This window comes from Rhinoderma darwinii, chromosome 10 (genome assembly GCF_050947455.1).
Source record: "Rhinoderma darwinii isolate aRhiDar2 chromosome 10, aRhiDar2.hap1, whole genome shotgun sequence".
Taxonomy (NCBI): Eukaryota; Metazoa; Chordata; class Amphibia; order Anura; family Rhinodermatidae; genus Rhinoderma; species Rhinoderma darwinii.
In genome coordinates this window covers 25140505-25158481 of record NC_134696.1, presented here as the reverse complement: position 1 = coordinate 25158481, position 17977 = coordinate 25140505, and the positions used below count along the sequence as shown (strand labels likewise).

Below are 17977 nucleotides of genomic sequence, written 5' to 3'. Positions count from 1 at the left end.
TAGACACAAAACAGTAAGAGATTTTGAATCAAGACTATTTGAAAAGTTGCTCCATTTTTTTTATTTTAGATGCATTGGAGCAATAAACAAAAATGTGTTGCAAAGTTTACAACTCAAAGACTTTTATTTACTGAGGAGTTTAATATTCTAAAGAAAAATTTCCTGTAATAAGAAAGTACTCAAAAACATTTGCATCTTGTACTTTGGCCCTGAACTGGTGCAAAAATATTTCTTCTGGGATCACTGTATTCCATCACACGTTGTCCTTCAGTAACCACTGCGTTTAAAGACGCTCACACATGATTTCCTGGATACTGCACACAATGTCCACCCCATTACCATGATAATTAGTGCAGAAATCACATTGGAGAATGCAAAGCACATCTGACATGACTTGGAAAGACTTAAAATAGTTCAACAAGGAAATTGGCTTCCACCTCTCCCAATCCTACACTTTCTCCTTCTTTCCAAAGCTGGAAGGTGACTTGGACCCACAGCCGGCCCCGGGAGATCACTCTGGTTTACCCTTTGGCTATTTTCACCTTTTTGAAAGTCTATTATTATTGGCCTGAGAAGTCATAATAATTAGATATCTCCCCCACATGGACCAACAACAATGAGTCCCGCGAGCAGAAAGTGGAGGTAACCTTACAAAATTCCTTTAATTTCAAGGGAAATAACGAAAAAATATGCAAACCAGGTAAAATATGGATAAAACAAGAGTTGATATGATGGCAAACGGGTTTCATTCCGGGCAGGCAGCCTATCTATCTATCTATCTATCTATCTATCTATCTATCTATCTATCTATCTATCTATCTATCTATCTATCTATATCTAATATCTATCTATCTATCTATCTATCTATCTATCTATCTATCTATCTATCTATCTATCTATCTATCTATCTATCTATCTATCTATCTATCTATCTATCTATCTATCTATCTATCTATCTATCTATCTCATATCTATTTCTTTCTGTCCCTTTACATATATATTTGTTTCTTTTTGTATATATATATATAGTAGGATTTTTTTTTTTAATATGGTAAAGACAGAGTCTTCTCTGGAATCTGAAGGGAATAATAACTTCAATGATTGAGAACAACATCAAATATTATTTTAGCCAAGAATGAGCATTTATAGAAATTGATTTCGGGTTAATTAGCGTGATAGTGCGGCAGAAAAGCTAAAATATGGAAATTGGAAATGTTACCTTGGGATTTCAGCTCATTTCCATTCTTTTGTTTCTTTGCGTGGAAAATGTCTCTGAATATTAATCATTATAGTCATTAAAATCTGTCCTCGGAGAAAAGAACGACGCTTGGAAATCAAATATTCAAGACATTTGTTTTTGTTTTTTTTCTTTTGACTTAACAATTTTTGGCTGATACTTTATTCATTATTAATCCGGACAAAAGATTTAGTTTAGAACCTTTCATGAACCTTTGTCTTGTATATGGGGAATGTCACATACAGCAACTTCCTAAATTCCTACTCTGTGGTATTCATATGGTCTCATGCAAACTGCGTGTTGTATGGTAATACAGGACCCACAGATCTCTATGGGCCAGAACTGTAACTCCGTTTTTGACATGACATGTTACATTTTATTCAGTATTACAGAGCTATAAGGAATGGCTCCATACAACACCACACACGATGCCAACTGCTCTGCATTATGGAACCATAGACACTGTGTGCCACTGTATAGGCTTCATGTACTAGGTTTTGTCAGAGCAGGAGGCTAAGGGCGGATTTAGATGCAGCAGATTTTGTTGCAGAAATTTCTGCGACGTTTAATTCGTCTGAATGTAAGGGGGTTTTACACTGGGCGATTATAGGGAAGATAAGCGTTCATTGAACACTCGTTTCCCGATAATTGCCCAGTGTAAACAGGCAGCGATCAGCAGATGAACGAGCAAACGCTCCATTATCTGCTGATCGTATCGTTTTAAAAAAGTTAAATATTATCGCTGTCGGCAGAACATCTTGGTGTGTAAACAGGGAGACGCGCTGCCGACGGACTAACGAGCACTCGTCCCCATACATAGCTCCTTGTGACAGGAGCAAATGAGTGCCAATCGACGAGCTGTCTCGTTGATCGGCGCTCGCCGCACCGGCCAAAATAGGCCAGTGTAATAGGGGCTTTACTTTCAGAAATCCATGCACGCAGAAACAACCCCATTCAAATGAATGGAACTGATTTTCAGTCGCAGAAACTTCTGCAGCAGAATCTGTTGCGTGTGAATCCACCCTAAATGGGCTGTAAATGTCAAGAAGAGCAACCCCATGATAGTTATGGTACAGTTACAGGGTCAGTCCCACAAAAACTGAATGCACCATGGTTACAGGAATGTTCACATATGTTTTTATACACAGCATGTTACACAACGTGGATTTTTCAAAGAATTTGTGGAAGAAATCTGAGGCTGAAACCACGGATGTGCCAGCCCCATGTAGTTCATTGGGGCAAATCTTCGGCTTTTCCGTGTGGAATCCATGCAAAATAATGAACATATTTTTTTTTTTTACAATCTGATTGGCGTTTATTATTCCGCACTGATTTATTCATCTACATGTGAATGGGGTTACGAAAACACTATTCACTTGCATTGGATGCAGAATGTCAGCTGATTTGGTGAGGATTTAGGGGCGGAATCCACGCCAAAATCCTTATCAAATCCTGATCATGTGAACATGGCCTTAAACTCAGCCCCAAGAAGCAGCAGCAGCCACATTGTTGTCTATAAGCTGTCTGCCATAGAGTCTAGAGCGGCTACATGCACGATTACATCTCTCCTGCTTCTCCTTCTTGCAACAATCGTTGTCATTTTAGGTTGCCCATTTTCTTTAGCCTCAGTTTCTGCTGGATTTTATGATTGTGCTTTACGTAGTCCTAGCAGAGCACCTTGAAGCTCCTGGGCCTTAATTTGATACCTATACCTAACCCCCAACCCTCATGTGCAGTACTGGAGTTCTCCATATGTGGACCTGGGTGTGACTGCAGTCTCTATACCCCTATAGTCACATCCCTGTATATTCCTTTGTATACACATACTTGATACCTATCTTCCTTCTTCTTCCATTATGCCTCATTTGTCAACTCTTCTGAGTCCTAATGAAGCTCATTGTACATGGCTGCAGAATATGTTGGCTGCAAAATTAAAGGACAGTAGTAATAATAATAGTGACAGTCTATAAATACATGCTTCATCTGAATATATATCTCATTGTCAACTGAGCAGTAATAGCAGACACTGAAAATTAAATTACACTAAAGTGGAATAAATTATCCCAACTGGGGAACAGCACAGTCATCTTTCTGGTTTGATCCATGATGAATGGCAAAATACAAGTATTTAGAAAGCCATCATTGAGAATTATCGGCCCGCCTTGAAAGTTTCTTGTACTATTATTAAAAGGAATTCTTTGGGATTCCTGGGCCATAGATCCATAGGGTCAGGGTCTTTGGTGATTCTTGGACAGTTCTCAGAGTCTTGGGTTAAAATGAGGAAAGTTCTCAAAGTTTTAGATCATTATGGAGGACAGTTCTAGGAGTCTTGAGTCATTATGAAGGACAGTTCTAGGAGTCTTGGGTCTTTATGGAGGACAGTTCTAGGTATTCTTGGTAATATTTAAGGAAAATTCTAAGGATCCTGGGTTAATAATGAGGAAAGTTCTTGAAGTCTTGGGTGATTATGGAGGACAGTTCTAGGAATCTTGGGTCATTAATGAGGAAAGTTCTAGGAGTCTTGCGTCATTGTGAAGGACAGTTTTAGGGATTCTGGGTCAATAATGAGGACAGTTCTAGGTTATCTGTGTCAATAGTAAGAAGTTTAAATATGACCATCATTATGTAGCCCCTAGAGAGATGGCCCAACCCTAGTTGGTCTCACTGCCGACAAGTGACCATTTTTCTTGCCACATAAAAGATCTTATCAGCCGACAAACGAGCATTTGCTCGTTCATGGGCCGACCGCTACACGGGCCAATGAATGGAAACGAGCGTTCGTACGACAGAAATTCATTACGAATTAGAAAGGACCCTAAAGTAAATCTTTTTTTTTTTTTATAAAATGTGGATATTTAACACTTAAAAAAAAACTGGAAATAGGCATTCAGACTCTCTATTTGTTGTGTATGTACAAGATATAAGACTAATTTTTCCTTGATGTGTAAAGAGTTTTTTGTGTTTTGGAGTCTTTTTTGCTTCAGTTCATGGCTCTGTGTCTGGCTCTTGTGTCAACCGTGTTTTTGGTTGTGGCCACTTGGACCGACTGCTGGATGGTGAATGCGGATGACAGCTTAGAGGTGAGTAGACAAAAATGATCTCGCCTCAATAAAAAAAATTATAAAAGCCCTCGAGGTGCCCTCATGAACACACAGGACATCAAGATCATAAAGAAGGATAAATTGTCTTTTTGTGAATCTACCCATAGGAGATAAACCCAAGTGGTAAGTGATTGGCTCCAAAGTCAATTCCAAATTGGGTTGATTATGCTGGACATTTGGGGCTCATTATGGTGTCAGAGTCTTGGCCCACCAGAGGAACCGCCGGTACTCGAGAAAGCTACGGGCGAAACGCGCGTCGGGGCGCTATCCTATACCACTGGGTCACACTCCACCTCCCATACATGGGTAAGTGCACACTCTGGATTTACATCGGGGGCTTTTTTGCCATTTTTTAGACAATAGGTACCTACTTTTCGGTCACTATAGACCCTTTCAGAGTTAGGCATTTTGCCTGTTTTTCAAACAAATCATACTATGTCAATGCACCCCATGTTGGAGTTACATTGAGTCATAGTAACTGTGCATACTATCTGTATTTTCTCATATATACAGTGACTCAATGTACACTTTTGTGACCCATTTATGGACTATTTTTGGATTCTCTGTCTGTTATTTTATGTATTTTATTCTTGTTTCTTAATAAAGATATTTAGTTGTTTCATACATTGATATTTATGGACTCTGGTTCTCCGGTTTATCACAAAACATAAGACTGTAGAAGAAAAAGAAAAAAATCACCAATTAGGAATTAATATATATATATATATATATATATATATATATATATATATATATATATATATATATATATATTTATTTAATTTTTTTTTAAAACATAAAATGGGGAAAATTGTATCTTACTACATTATAGAGCACCATTGAAATAAATGGAAATGCAAATAGAATGAGTTTACATTCCTAACATCTAGGTTGCATGTAAACCACTGGTATTCAACTTGCAGCCCGGGGCCAAATTCCCTCCTGTGCCTGATGTAAGGCCCCCAGGGGAAGGCAAATTCATATGGTGCAGCTGCCAAAGTTGTATGTTTACGTACGTATGTATGTATGTATGTATGTATGTATGTATGTCTGTATGTCTGTATTTATGTATGTATGTATGTATGTATGTATGTATGTATGTATGTATGTATATATGTGTCTGTTGGTTTTCTCCATATGTGTTTTGCCAAAAATAAGAACAAATCCAAACCCCTTTTATGGAGAAAATATATGGTGAAAACGTCGGCTACAAATACGCTTGGTAAAAAGGTCATACCTATGTGTGCCTTGCCTTTCACCCAGCTCTAGCTGAATGTAATGTCTGGCCTCAAGGGTTGAATTTGAGGCCCCCACGATATGTTGTCCACCACTGAAGTGGGCTATAATGCGAACATTCCCTTATCAGTGGCTATAAACGTTAGATCCCAAACAATTCTCAAGTCTATGACCATCTTAAAGGGATATTCCAGCAAGAAGCATTTATCACCTATCCACTGGATAGATGATAAATGTTAGATTAATGAGAGTTAGGACGGTAGGACCGCCACCATTTGCTACAATGACCGCGGCTAGGAAGTGGTCGTGCATGTGCTCTGCAGCTAAATTAAAAAGTCTATAACACAGATGGATAAATGCTTCTGACTGAAATATCTTTTTGAATATATTTTGAAATATCTTTTTGAATATTCACTGAAGGCACAGATGACCGTTGACTATGGGAGACAGAGAAAGACATGAAGACAGGTGAGGTGAAAGAAAGGCCAGAGAAGTGTCTGCGTATGCTTGAATGCAGGCATGTGACTGGGTGACCAGAAGTTTCATTAACATAACTTCAAAATGGCTGACCAAGGAGTCAAGTTCCTGTTGTCGCTTATAGTAAGTTGAGCAACTCTACAGCCCAAACAGCTCTAACAAGTGAAATATGGTGACAAAAAAGTAACAAGGAATATTTAGGAGGATATGAAAGCACTTTAAAGGGATTCTGTCACCATGACAGACCCATTTAAGTAAAGATATCTATAGGAAATATATCAGTGGGTGCTATTAAGTTACATATAGTTAAATCTAAGCCCTGAAGGAGAGATATTAGTGCCTGAAGTCCTTTGTGTCATGAGTCGTGACTCTGACCATTTGATGCCTCTCTGCCAATCAGACTTGAGTTACATTAATTTACATATAGCATACAATGTGGTTTTCAGGGTACCAGGTGCCTTTTCCTAAAGAGCATAGACCTGCCCTGGTCCTGGACTGACTCCCTTGAACAGAACTTCAATCAAGTTCAATATGATTGATAATCTGTAGAGGATCAAGCTGTGAAAATAGCAGGAATAACAAGAGCATATAGAGTCTTAATAGGGAAGGTCTTTTTGAGGATCAACATTGGTGAGACATCTGCCAACTTTATCTGCCTTTACTAGTTACATGTGCGTTCTTCTGCATGATTATCCATTTAGGTTGGCAGAGGCTGATCTTCTTCAGATTACTGGATAGGACATCTGGTGTGAGTAGGAATATATTTTCCCAATATTAACAAACCTCAAATGTTTTCGATTCTGATAAGGTCCTAAAATCTTTAAAGAACTGTCAATTTGTGTTGTGGGAGACATTTGTAGATTGTGTTGGGGTCCGAAACTTTGTTTCCATTAGCCTTATGATTAATGTTAGAATTGTCTTACCCTAGAAGGATGTTGTCCAGGGGCGTAACTAGGAAAGACTGGGCCCCATAGCAAACTTTTAACTGGGGCCCCCCCTCCGCTGGGTATCACACAACCCCCCCCTTGTAGATAGTGCCTCCCTATAGATTCCACCACACAGCGCCCCCCTATAGATAGCCCCATACACAGCTCCCTGTAGATGGCACCATACACAGCCCCCTGTAGATAACGCCATACAGCCCCCCCTGTAGATAACGCCATACAGCCCCAAATCCCCCTGTAGATAACGCCATACAGCCCCCCTGTAGATAACGTCTTACAGCGCAAAATCCCCCTGTAGATAACGCCATACAGCCCCCTATAGATAACGCCATACAGCCCCCCTGTAGATGACGCCATACAGACCCCCCTGTAGATAACGCCATACAGACACCCCCTGTAGATAACGCCATACAGACCCCCCTGTAGATAACGCCATACAGCCCCCCTGTAGATAACACCATACATCCCCCCCTGTAGATAATGCCATACAGCCCCAAATACCCCCTGTAGATAACACGATACAGCCCCTCTGTAGATAACGCCATACAGCCCCCCTGTAGATAACGCCATACAGCCCCCCTGTAGATAACGCCATACAGCCCCCTGTAGATAACATCTTACAGCCCCAAATCCCCACTGTAGATAACGCCACACAGCCCCCCTGTAGATAACGCCACACAGCCCCCCTGTAGATAACGCCATACAGACACCCCCCTGTAGATAACGCCATACATCCCCCCCTGTAGATAATGCCATACAGCCCCAAACCCCCCTGTAGATAACACGATACAGCCCCTTTGTAGATAACGCCATACAGCCCCCCTGTAGATAACGCCATACAGCCCCCCTGTAGATAACGCCATACAGCCCCCCTGTAGATAACGGCATACAGCCCCCTGTAGATAACGTCTTACAGCCCCAAATCCCCCCTGTAGATAACGCCACACAGCCCCCCTGTAGATAACGCCACACAGCCCCCCTGTAGATAACGCCATACAGACACCCCCCTGTAGATAACGCCATACAGACCCCCCTGTAGATAGCGCCTTATAGCCCCCCCCCCAAAAAAAAATGGCCTATAGTTTGTCCTACAAAAGAGATGTATCCCCTATCCACAGATAACGCCTATCCCCCCTGTAGATAACGCCATACAGCCCCAAATCCCCCCTGGAGATAACGCCATACAGCCCCCCTGTAGATAACGCCATACAGCCCCCTGTAGATAACTCCATACAGCCCCCCCTGTAGATAACGCCATACAGCCCCCTGTAGATAACGCCACACAGCCCCCTGTAGATAACGCCACACAGCCCCCCTGTAGATAACGCCATACTGACCCCCCTGTAGATAACGCCATACAGACCCCCCCTGTAGATAGCACCATATAGCCCCCCCCCAAAAAAACGGCCTATAGTTTGTCCTACAAAAGAGATGTATCCCCTATCCACAGGATAGGGGATACATGTGTGATCGCTGGTAGCGATAAGGAGAACGGGGGACCGAAAATCCCCTGAAGTTCTTCCATGACAAACCTCGGACTTCCGGCATCTGCGCAGTTCAATAAAAATGAAAGGAGCCCTGGTCACGCATGCGCACAAGCGCGACCGGTGCGCAAGTCATTTCTATGGAGCTGCCGACAGACCCCGGAAGTCCGAGGTTTGTCAAGGAGAACTTCGAGGGACTTTCGGGCCCCCGTTCTCCTTATAGCTGGGCGTCCCAGCGATCACACATGTATCCCCTATCCTGTGGATAGGGGATGCATGTCTTTTGTAGGAACAACCCCTTCAGTGGCGTCGCGCTGTAGCAGCCATAGCAGCTGCTAGCGGAGCCTCCGGCCATGGGGCGGGCCCGTGCCGGCGAGTGGCACTGGCCCCCTCATGCTGCGGGCCCCGAGGCAGCCGCTACGGCTGCTATAGCGGTAGTTACGCCACTGATGTTGTCATTTAAGAGACTTATGAGATTGAATATTATTTTTTCATGTCAGTCGGAAATGCAGAGGATTGTGGTGGGAATGTGTGACTAATTCTCAGGATGGAATAAAAACATGTGACCAGTACAACCCAATATTGGCAGAACATCCATGTGAGTATTGATGGTTAAAATCCTTTGTCATACGGGTCCATCAAATTTTAACATTATGATAGTTCTTGTCCTCAGAGAAAATCCAATCCCCATAACAGGGGCACTTGTAGTGGTCGCAACCAGAGAGTATTACTAGTCACATTTACGGCTAGGACAGACTTGAGATCACCAATCAGGTCACACATGCATAGGCTCACATGACCTAATCGGAAAGTGGATGAGGGCAATCTAAACTGTGCCTCCATACGCTTGGCCCTAGATCAGTTACATGGGCCTCCTAGAAGGTATATATTCACAGGTAACATTTATCGGCCAGGGTGATATAATAGAACCCATGACATTCAAGTGGAAAGAGTATATGATAGCAGTGGTAATATTCATGAGCAGGGCTTCAAATAAAGATCTAAGGGCTCCATATAAATACTTTTAAGAATTTTTAACCACTGTAAAACCTCAATTTCTCAAACGTATCAGCATTATAACTTTACCTTATACCTTTATGCCTGACAGTTCAATATATTTCCGTATATTCTATTACTATAATGTTGCTTTATCTCACAGTGAAGATAGCCCTAAGTGTATGTTCACACGGCCTATTTACGGACGTAATTCGGGCGTTTTTGCCCCGAATTACGTCTGAAAATAGCGCCTCAATAGCGCTGACAAACATCTGCCCATTGAAAGCAATGGGCAGACGTTTGTCTGTTCACACGAGGCGTATATTTACGCGCCGCTGTCAAATGACGGCGCGTAAATAGACGCCCGCGTAGAAGAAGTGACCTGTCACTTCTTTGGCCGTAATTGGAGCCGCTATTCATTGACTCCAATGAATAGCAGCGCTAATTACGGCCGTAATTGACGCGGCGTTCAAGCGCCTGCACATGCCGGTACGGCTGAAATTACGGGGATGTTTTCAGGCTGAAACATCCCCGTAATTTCAGCCGTTACGGACCCCCGCCGTGTGAACATACCCTTACACGAGCCCTTATGATCACAGTTGACATCCAGGCCAGTTTTGCACTAATTATATTGGTGCTTGGAATAGACACTGTGAAGTTCCTGAGGGAAGAACCTCATATTAAGCTGCGTATCTGTTACATGGCTGGATTCACATTTGGAATTGGAGGTATGAGTTTTCTTTTCTATGTGATACAACTATTTACATATTTTGCACTCTGGAAGATGTTTAAAATAATGTAACGAAATGTATAGAAGACCTAAAGTTAATATTTTCTGGCTTGTATCCAGTAAGCAAAAACCCTTTATACTGTAGTTTAATATACAAGGCCATATTCTTTGTGTAAGTCCTTAGAATTACCAAAATGTCCTATCTTCTTTTTGGGTTTTCAGGTTTCACAATGATGTTTTCACAATCTTCATCATTGCCTCCATCCATCTTGGTGGTGGTCACCCTCTACGTCTTTTCCTTTTCTTGCATTATTTTTTTTTGATTTTTTAATTAACCTGAGTTTTCTCATAATAGCATAAGAAAGGATTTCCATCTGATAACTTTTACTGGAAGCGTTTGAATAGCCTTGGTCTGCTCAAGGATTCAATTGTTTGAAAAAGCCACAGAAAATACCATTGCCTACGCAATGCTCATCATAGTCCTTATAGACACAACATAATATATGAAGATCTTTTCTAGGACTTTCATCTTTACTCTACACACAAATTATTTTGCATATTGTGTGTTGACAGATATCCCAGGAATGATTGGCTCAGTGTGGTACGCAGTGGATGTTTATGTAGAGAGAGCCACATTGGTGTTACAGAATGTGTTCTTGGGAATTCACTAGGAATTTGGACGGTCTTGTTGGTTGGGAATGGCCGGGTCCACGGGCTGCTTTCTGGCATCAACAGTCCTAACATGCTGTCTTTTCATATTCAGAGGTTGAATTTTTTTTTTAAATTCTACATTTTTATTAAAGTTTAGAAACTATAACATTCAAACTAGAAGAGGAAAAGGACACAATCATTACTTTATATTGCCGATATATAATGTGAAGACAAAATATAGTAATACACTTCTATTGAAATACAGAGTACCTAAAGGGATACACATATATTTTACATGACTATCCATATAAAAAATCCTGTAATTTTCTCGTTTTCACACTGGCCACTAGAGAACATACAATAGATTGACATGAACTGATTTCTAGTCTACATTTTAGCTTTGCTGTGTAGACTAGGGCTCAGTCAGCAGAGCCATCTCATTATCATTAGAGGCAAGGGACTTAATGACAGATGACAGTTCTATTATGCTTCTGCAGAAAGAACAGCAACCACTATACACTATGAGCACAGATAAGGCTTTGTATGCAGCTTCCTTACCACTCCCCATTTTCTGGAGGAGGGGTAGTACTCAGTTTCTTCCTGAAAAAAGTCTTCTTAGTTCTAGTGAAGTTATAAATATGATATAATATGAAAGTAAAGAAGGGAAGGGAGAAGTGGAAAAAAAAGGTTTAAAAATAAAGTGGTGGAGGATTGTTCCAGTAAGAGGGAAACCAGACACAGAAGAAGAGGTTAGGTGTATAGATGAAAGGATGCCATAGTCTGGTCACCATATTCAGTACTGGTTTTTAACTGTGATGTCAGGAGTTGTCTTTTAGAGCATTTTGCACACGTATTGACGCACACATATTATGTACATATGCATAAGCTTATACATTGTGTTAAAGGGGGTGGGGTAATTACGGGATTCACTGGTTAGTGGCACCCACTATTACTACCGCCTTTATAATTAGGGTCACTAGGGTTATGCCTAGTTCCCCTACCTTTTCCTTATACTAACGTCGATCTAATTGCTTTAGCGGCTACTCAAGGGAATAAGACCATATAGTAAATAAAGATAATATTTATTAACATACAGTAATCACTCTCATATGTATAATACAGTAACTAATCACCGTACAGTATAAACACGGTATCAAGATATTATACCGCCACCCACTTACATAAACATACACAGAATACAGTTACGTTACAACACAATACACATAAGTACACAATACACATAAGTTACTTGTGATTCTCACACGCTCTCTCACACGCTCTCTATCTCTATCCAACTCCCTCCTAATATAACTTTCCCTATACACTAAGGGTTAATACGGGATAAGGAGGAACAAGGGGAATGGGTTACTGTGTAAAACAGACAGCAAGGGTTAACTCAGGGACTCTGGGACAGCAAGGGTTAACTCAGGGACTCTGGGACAGCAAGGGTTAACTCAGGGACTCTGGGACAGCAAGGGTTAACTCTGGGACTCTGGGACAGCAAGGGTTAACTTGGGGAGAGCAAGGGGTTAACTTACTCAGGGAAGCAAGGGTTAACTCAGGGAAGCAAGGGTTAACTCAGGGACTCTGGGACAGACTCTGGGACAGCAAGGGTTAACTCAGGGACAGTAGGGACAGTATCAAGGGGTTAACTCAGGGAAGCAAGGGTTACAGCAGGAGAGACAGGGTTAAGTGTAGCTGCTGCTACACTTGATACTTAGCGTGACTTTGTGGAGCAGCAGAGGCAGCAGCAGGAACCCAGGTCTTTGGAGGAGAGAGAGAGAGAGTTGAGCCGTCGGTGATGTGTGTGTGAGGCAGGCAGGCAGCTCTCAGCTGATCTTCTTCAGCTTCGGCTCCTGAGCTCGGCTCCTGAGCGTACCGAAGCAGGGCTATTTAACCCTGTCGGTACGCTCGCAGCGGGGAGTGTGGCGCTTGCCCCAGGCTAGCATGGGTCGGCATGGTAATAATGTATCACCAGCCGACTCATGAGAGCCCGCACGAGACAGTCCGTGCGCGCGGGAGACTTGAAATGGAGACAGGGGATAACTATCCCTTGTCTCCATGGTTTCCTAACAAAGCAGGGACATGCTAATTGTCCTGCTTTGCTTCCAACCGTATTAATGACTAGGGCTGTTGTAGTTACAGCCCTGGCTCATGATACAGTATATGTACTATACATACACATATATATTATATATATGTGTATATATATATATACACACACACACTGTATACATACATACTATATATATATATATATATATACATACACATACATATATATATACATACATATATATATATACATATATATATACACATATATGGACACTTCCCTTTACACATTGCTATTTTTAATTTCTCTAGATATGGGGTCATCATCTAGGAATGAAAGATCTGTATACAAATATGGAAGAACGGCCACTGGGAAGATGTACGCCATGGACTCTAGAGTGTGACTAACTATTCAACTATCCAAGTGCAAAATCTTATGCTGAGTACCTGCATATTTCCAGCTGTATACATGTGGATTGTGTAAATAGATAATCTCTCTAATGTATAGTTGTCTTTTATAGAGACTTGTTATGAAAAAAGGTCATTGTATCCTATATCTTGGAGTCATCTTGAAAATGTTGTTGTGCGCACATCAAATTAAATCACGGATGATACTTCATTCTGCACATGGCTCCTTGTGTAATGTCCGCGGCTGCGGGCTGTCAGCTCCATCTTCCCCCTGACAGCCACAAGTCGGCAAGCGCTGGCCCCAGCCTCCTTCTCAGGAGACTCCAGCGCTCGCGTCCACTCACCTCAGAAAACTATACATCCCTGGTCTAGCATTGAGCTGTGCCAAAGTCGTGCTGTGCTGCATCCACGTCTGACCTGCTCCACCTCGACTGACGTCCGCCTGCTACCTAAGTCCCAGCCGAGCCTGCCCTGCTGCTGTCTGAGCTGCCACAGGTACCTATAGAACTATAGACAGTCACCTGCTCCCTGTTGGCCAGCTGCCTTACCGCCAATGCGGTATGGCCCATTGGGTCCACAGACCCTTTGTGACACCTTGTTATACTATTTCCTCATTTAATGACTTACATTTTAACCAGGAAATATTTGTGGATATATCTAGCAGATACCAGTAGACATGAGATAAACTCCTCTCTAGGTGGTACAGGGTCCCAGTACTCATTATTGTCCTTTTCTCGTCTGTCTCAGCAGCTACCTGTTGATGTTATGGAGAGTGGGAGAGCTAATTTCTCCACAAAGACATAGTGGGAGAGATTTCTTCCAAAATAATGGGTCTTGATCTTCCTTGGTATATGGACCACTTCCTCTAGCTAGTCATAGATATTTTCTTATGACTAATCTAACTCCTACAGGGACGACTGCTGCACTAGATATGGGGGCGTCTAATAGAACGGATTCCTTTTCGGATTGGTATTGCAAACAATTGGTGGAGATATGGGTGGGGGCTGTGCGGGGGGTGGGGGGAGAGGGTATGTTGGGGGTTTTCTGATATGATGTAATTATTGTATACGATGTTGAAATACTTGGAATATGAATGTAATTGTGTTATCTTTTTTGATGTTCGTATCAATAAAATTGGATTGATTAAAAAAAAAAAAGATATGGGGGCGTCTTATCTTCCTTTGTAGACATACCAAGCACATTCACCAGATCCAAATAGGCATCTTAATGGGAATATGGAAAAAAAAAAAGAAAGAGACAGAGGTGATACCGTACATTCAGAGTTAGATGGTACTAGCAAAGATGTTTTTCAAAAATACACTCACCTTCTTTGGTTGTGCTAGAGGGTCGGCACAACTCGATCATCTAGTGTGTGGAGCCATTAAGCTTCTTATTTAAGCAGTCTGCTGGTCTTCGGAGTGGACACCGGTAGCTGAATGCTCAACGGGATCCAATGTAGGCAAACGGTCCAAAAGAAACTTGAAAAAGAATCACTCCTTGCTGAAGGCGCTCCTGCACCAGCGTTGGAAGTCGGCTACGTCCCCAGTAACGGAAAGGCCTCTCAGTGGGTGATGTATAAAACCGTTTTATTACTTGAAAAAGACATGTGTATTGTAACAGCATATGTCTCTGTATATAATACACAAGCAACGCATTTCGACCTGGTACCTTAGTCTTCATCAGGTTGCTACGCATTTTGACCTAGTACCTAGGTCTTCACCAGGCTTGTCTGGGAAGATGGCTATCTGCCGAACTCAAGACCTACCAGAAACCTTTGCTCCGTCAAATGGTGGATAGCAGGGGCACATGTTCCAGACTTTTGTAAATTAACTAACCCACCTGCCACTAAGTCGTGGCTCTCTCAAGCAATAAAATGATATAAATAGAAGGTTTTATCTTTTTCCACCATGACACCAGCTACTCCTGTATAAGTATGTGGTATTTTTAGATGTCAGACCTCCCTTAACAATAAGGGCATTTTAGTCTTTGACCTCTTACAAGAGAACGGCATGTACACCAAAACATGCAGGGAAGAGACCCACATTCCACCTTAGAAAGTGGGCCTGAAACATCTGCTATGGTTGCCATGGTGGGAGTTCACGAATTAAAAAATACCAAAGATGATAGCAAAGTCCACAGAGCTAAATGCACCTTGTAGTAGCGCAAAAACACATATATAATCCAGTACGAACGGGGTAGCTATCAGCATTGCTGAGAAACTTTCCACCCTTTTCCATTAGCATATAGTTCCTACACAAAACAGAGTAAAAGAGGACCTGTCCAATTTCCTGCCATGTCTGTTTAATAAATACGTACATTTCCCATAAAAGAAAAATTTGGGAGCATCTATCCTTTGAACTCTGCATTGTATTGTCCCTCTGCAATTCCTCCTGGAAATGTATGACTAAGTCACCATTCCTCTCGTCAATAGGGTGCGTCCCTACACATTCCTATAATGTCCAATCAGTGCGACTGTGTAGGGACACACTGTATTGAGAAGGGCAATGGTAATTGGTAATGTCCAGCTGTCAATTTATTTGTACGTTTCAAGGAGGACTAGTAGAGTATGGCACAACGTAGAGTTCTAATTTTTTTTCCAGTGTAATCTGCCCGCATTACCCTGTAGAAATTATGCCGTGGTATCTCCGCTGAGGTGTGCCCATTTCTCCTAGCTGTGCGTCATACACCAGAATAGACGGTGATGAAAAGCTTGATGCTTAATCACCTCACAAAAAAACAAAACGGGCAATTTTACTGATTAAACTGAGTTTGTCCTCACGCAGGCCACATGTTTGTGTATCCGCAATCACTGTAACAATACTCTCCCTTCTAATCAGAAGCCACATCAAAGACAGGAACGTCTGGCATGATGACGAGACAGCGTCCATGCGACAAGTCTTCCTCAGGAGGCGGATGGCGAACGTGTGTGCATAGCACCAATTAGCAAATATGTGCGTAAGATGATAATTATATCATCTAGAGATTCATCCGAACGTCTTCCTGGAGCGCAGTCAGTCATTTCCTGACAGGAAAACGACCCATTATCTACACAGAGAGTTTCATCTGAAAATAAAGTGCTAGGCCCAAACCATCAAAACCAGCCTGCCTCCCCATCCCCCGTTCCCTAAGACGCATTATTATCAACATGGCCTTTTAAGTAAATTGCTAGGGTGGAAATGTGCCACAACCAATACTTTCCTTCTGGGGGGCAATAAATAAAGCGTCTTCTTAATGAGATCTGAAATTATTCCATTGCAAACCAATAACTATCATCATTACTCCTCTTATACGATGGACGCTTACTGTAGTCACATTCCCACATCAAATATACACAGAATTATATTACAGCTTAGTCCTGGTAATTAGGAGAAGAATAATGAGTCTGTAATAATGGACATTGTGGGACATTTATCAAAATAGTTGCAAAGGAATAGTGGAGTTGTTGTCCATAGCAACCAATGAGATTGCACCTTTTATTTCTCAGAGGCCCTTTGAAAAATGAAAGCGGCATCTTGATTGGTTGCCATGAGCAACCAGCACCACAGCATTTTCCCTTTGCATCAATTTTGATAAATCTCACCCAATGTCTTGACTTAAAGGGAAACTCCAACAAAAGGAGTTTTCCATTGTGATTATTCATCAGAGGGTAAATTTACACGTGCCGAATGCTACCATCTTTTTGCCATGCGGATAATTACCACTCCACAAAACCATGCGTGTTTTAATACGAAGTGCCACAGTTTTGGCCATACAGAATCTACCAGGTGAAATAATTCTGGTAGAAGCCATGTGGTCAGAACATGCAGAGCAAAACAGCCGCAATTTGTGATAAAACACGCACAGGTTTTGTGGAGTGGTAATTAGCTGCACACCCAAAAGACTTTGTGCCATTTGGCACGTGTGAAGTTACGATGGGACTGCCTAATTAATAATTTTTTTAACCATGTCTTTTCATATGTAGAAGCCTAAATACGATGGTTGAGTCACAAGTGACATCACTAGATATCCATGCACCTGTAAAGATCCACAGGAGGAGAATATCTGTACAGCGCTGTGAAATACGTTGGCGCTATATAAATGAATAAAATAAACTTATCATTGTCGCTCATTTTGAGGAGGAGGAGAAGTACCGGAGTCATGTATTCTTAGTTTCCATTAACACTTCTGGTCTCAGGAAAAAAAAATGGCAGCTGGGAAGCTGGGGCTGGCTCATGGACAGCGGTAGCTTCTCTTTGTACCACAAGGCAAGGGTTTTAAAAGCTACGCATCACCATCGCTCCCTGAAGTTCAGCATGATAGCTATTTTTGGACAATCATTTATTTAATTACCCCTTGTATCTCCCTTCCCCAACAATCCCTAGAATGAGGCAGAGCTGCAATACCAGACACATCCCATGGACAGATGTGTGGCTATTTCTAGAAAAAAGCAGACTGTTTTCTAATATGGTTTATGCCATCACACCCCACTATCCCAGGAAAGAGATCCTGGTGTTTGTAGAAGATTTTAATGTGGACCCTGGGTAGCGAGAAATACCCCATTAGAAAGGAAGACATGGCTAATCTGAGCTGGGGTCCCCTTTGTCATGGGCCCCATAGCAGCTTCATGAATTGCCTCTATGGTAGCTATACCATTTCCATCACCACCATAAAGAGGAAAT

At 41.9% G+C, this 17977-nt stretch overlaps 1 pseudogene; it reads left to right on the top strand.

Moving 5' to 3' along the window:
* The first annotated feature begins 4177 nt into the window (after positions 1-4177).
* Positions 4178-13662, top strand: LOC142662559 (claudin-16-like; annotated as a pseudogene).
* The last annotated feature ends 4315 nt before the right edge of the window (positions 13663-17977 follow it).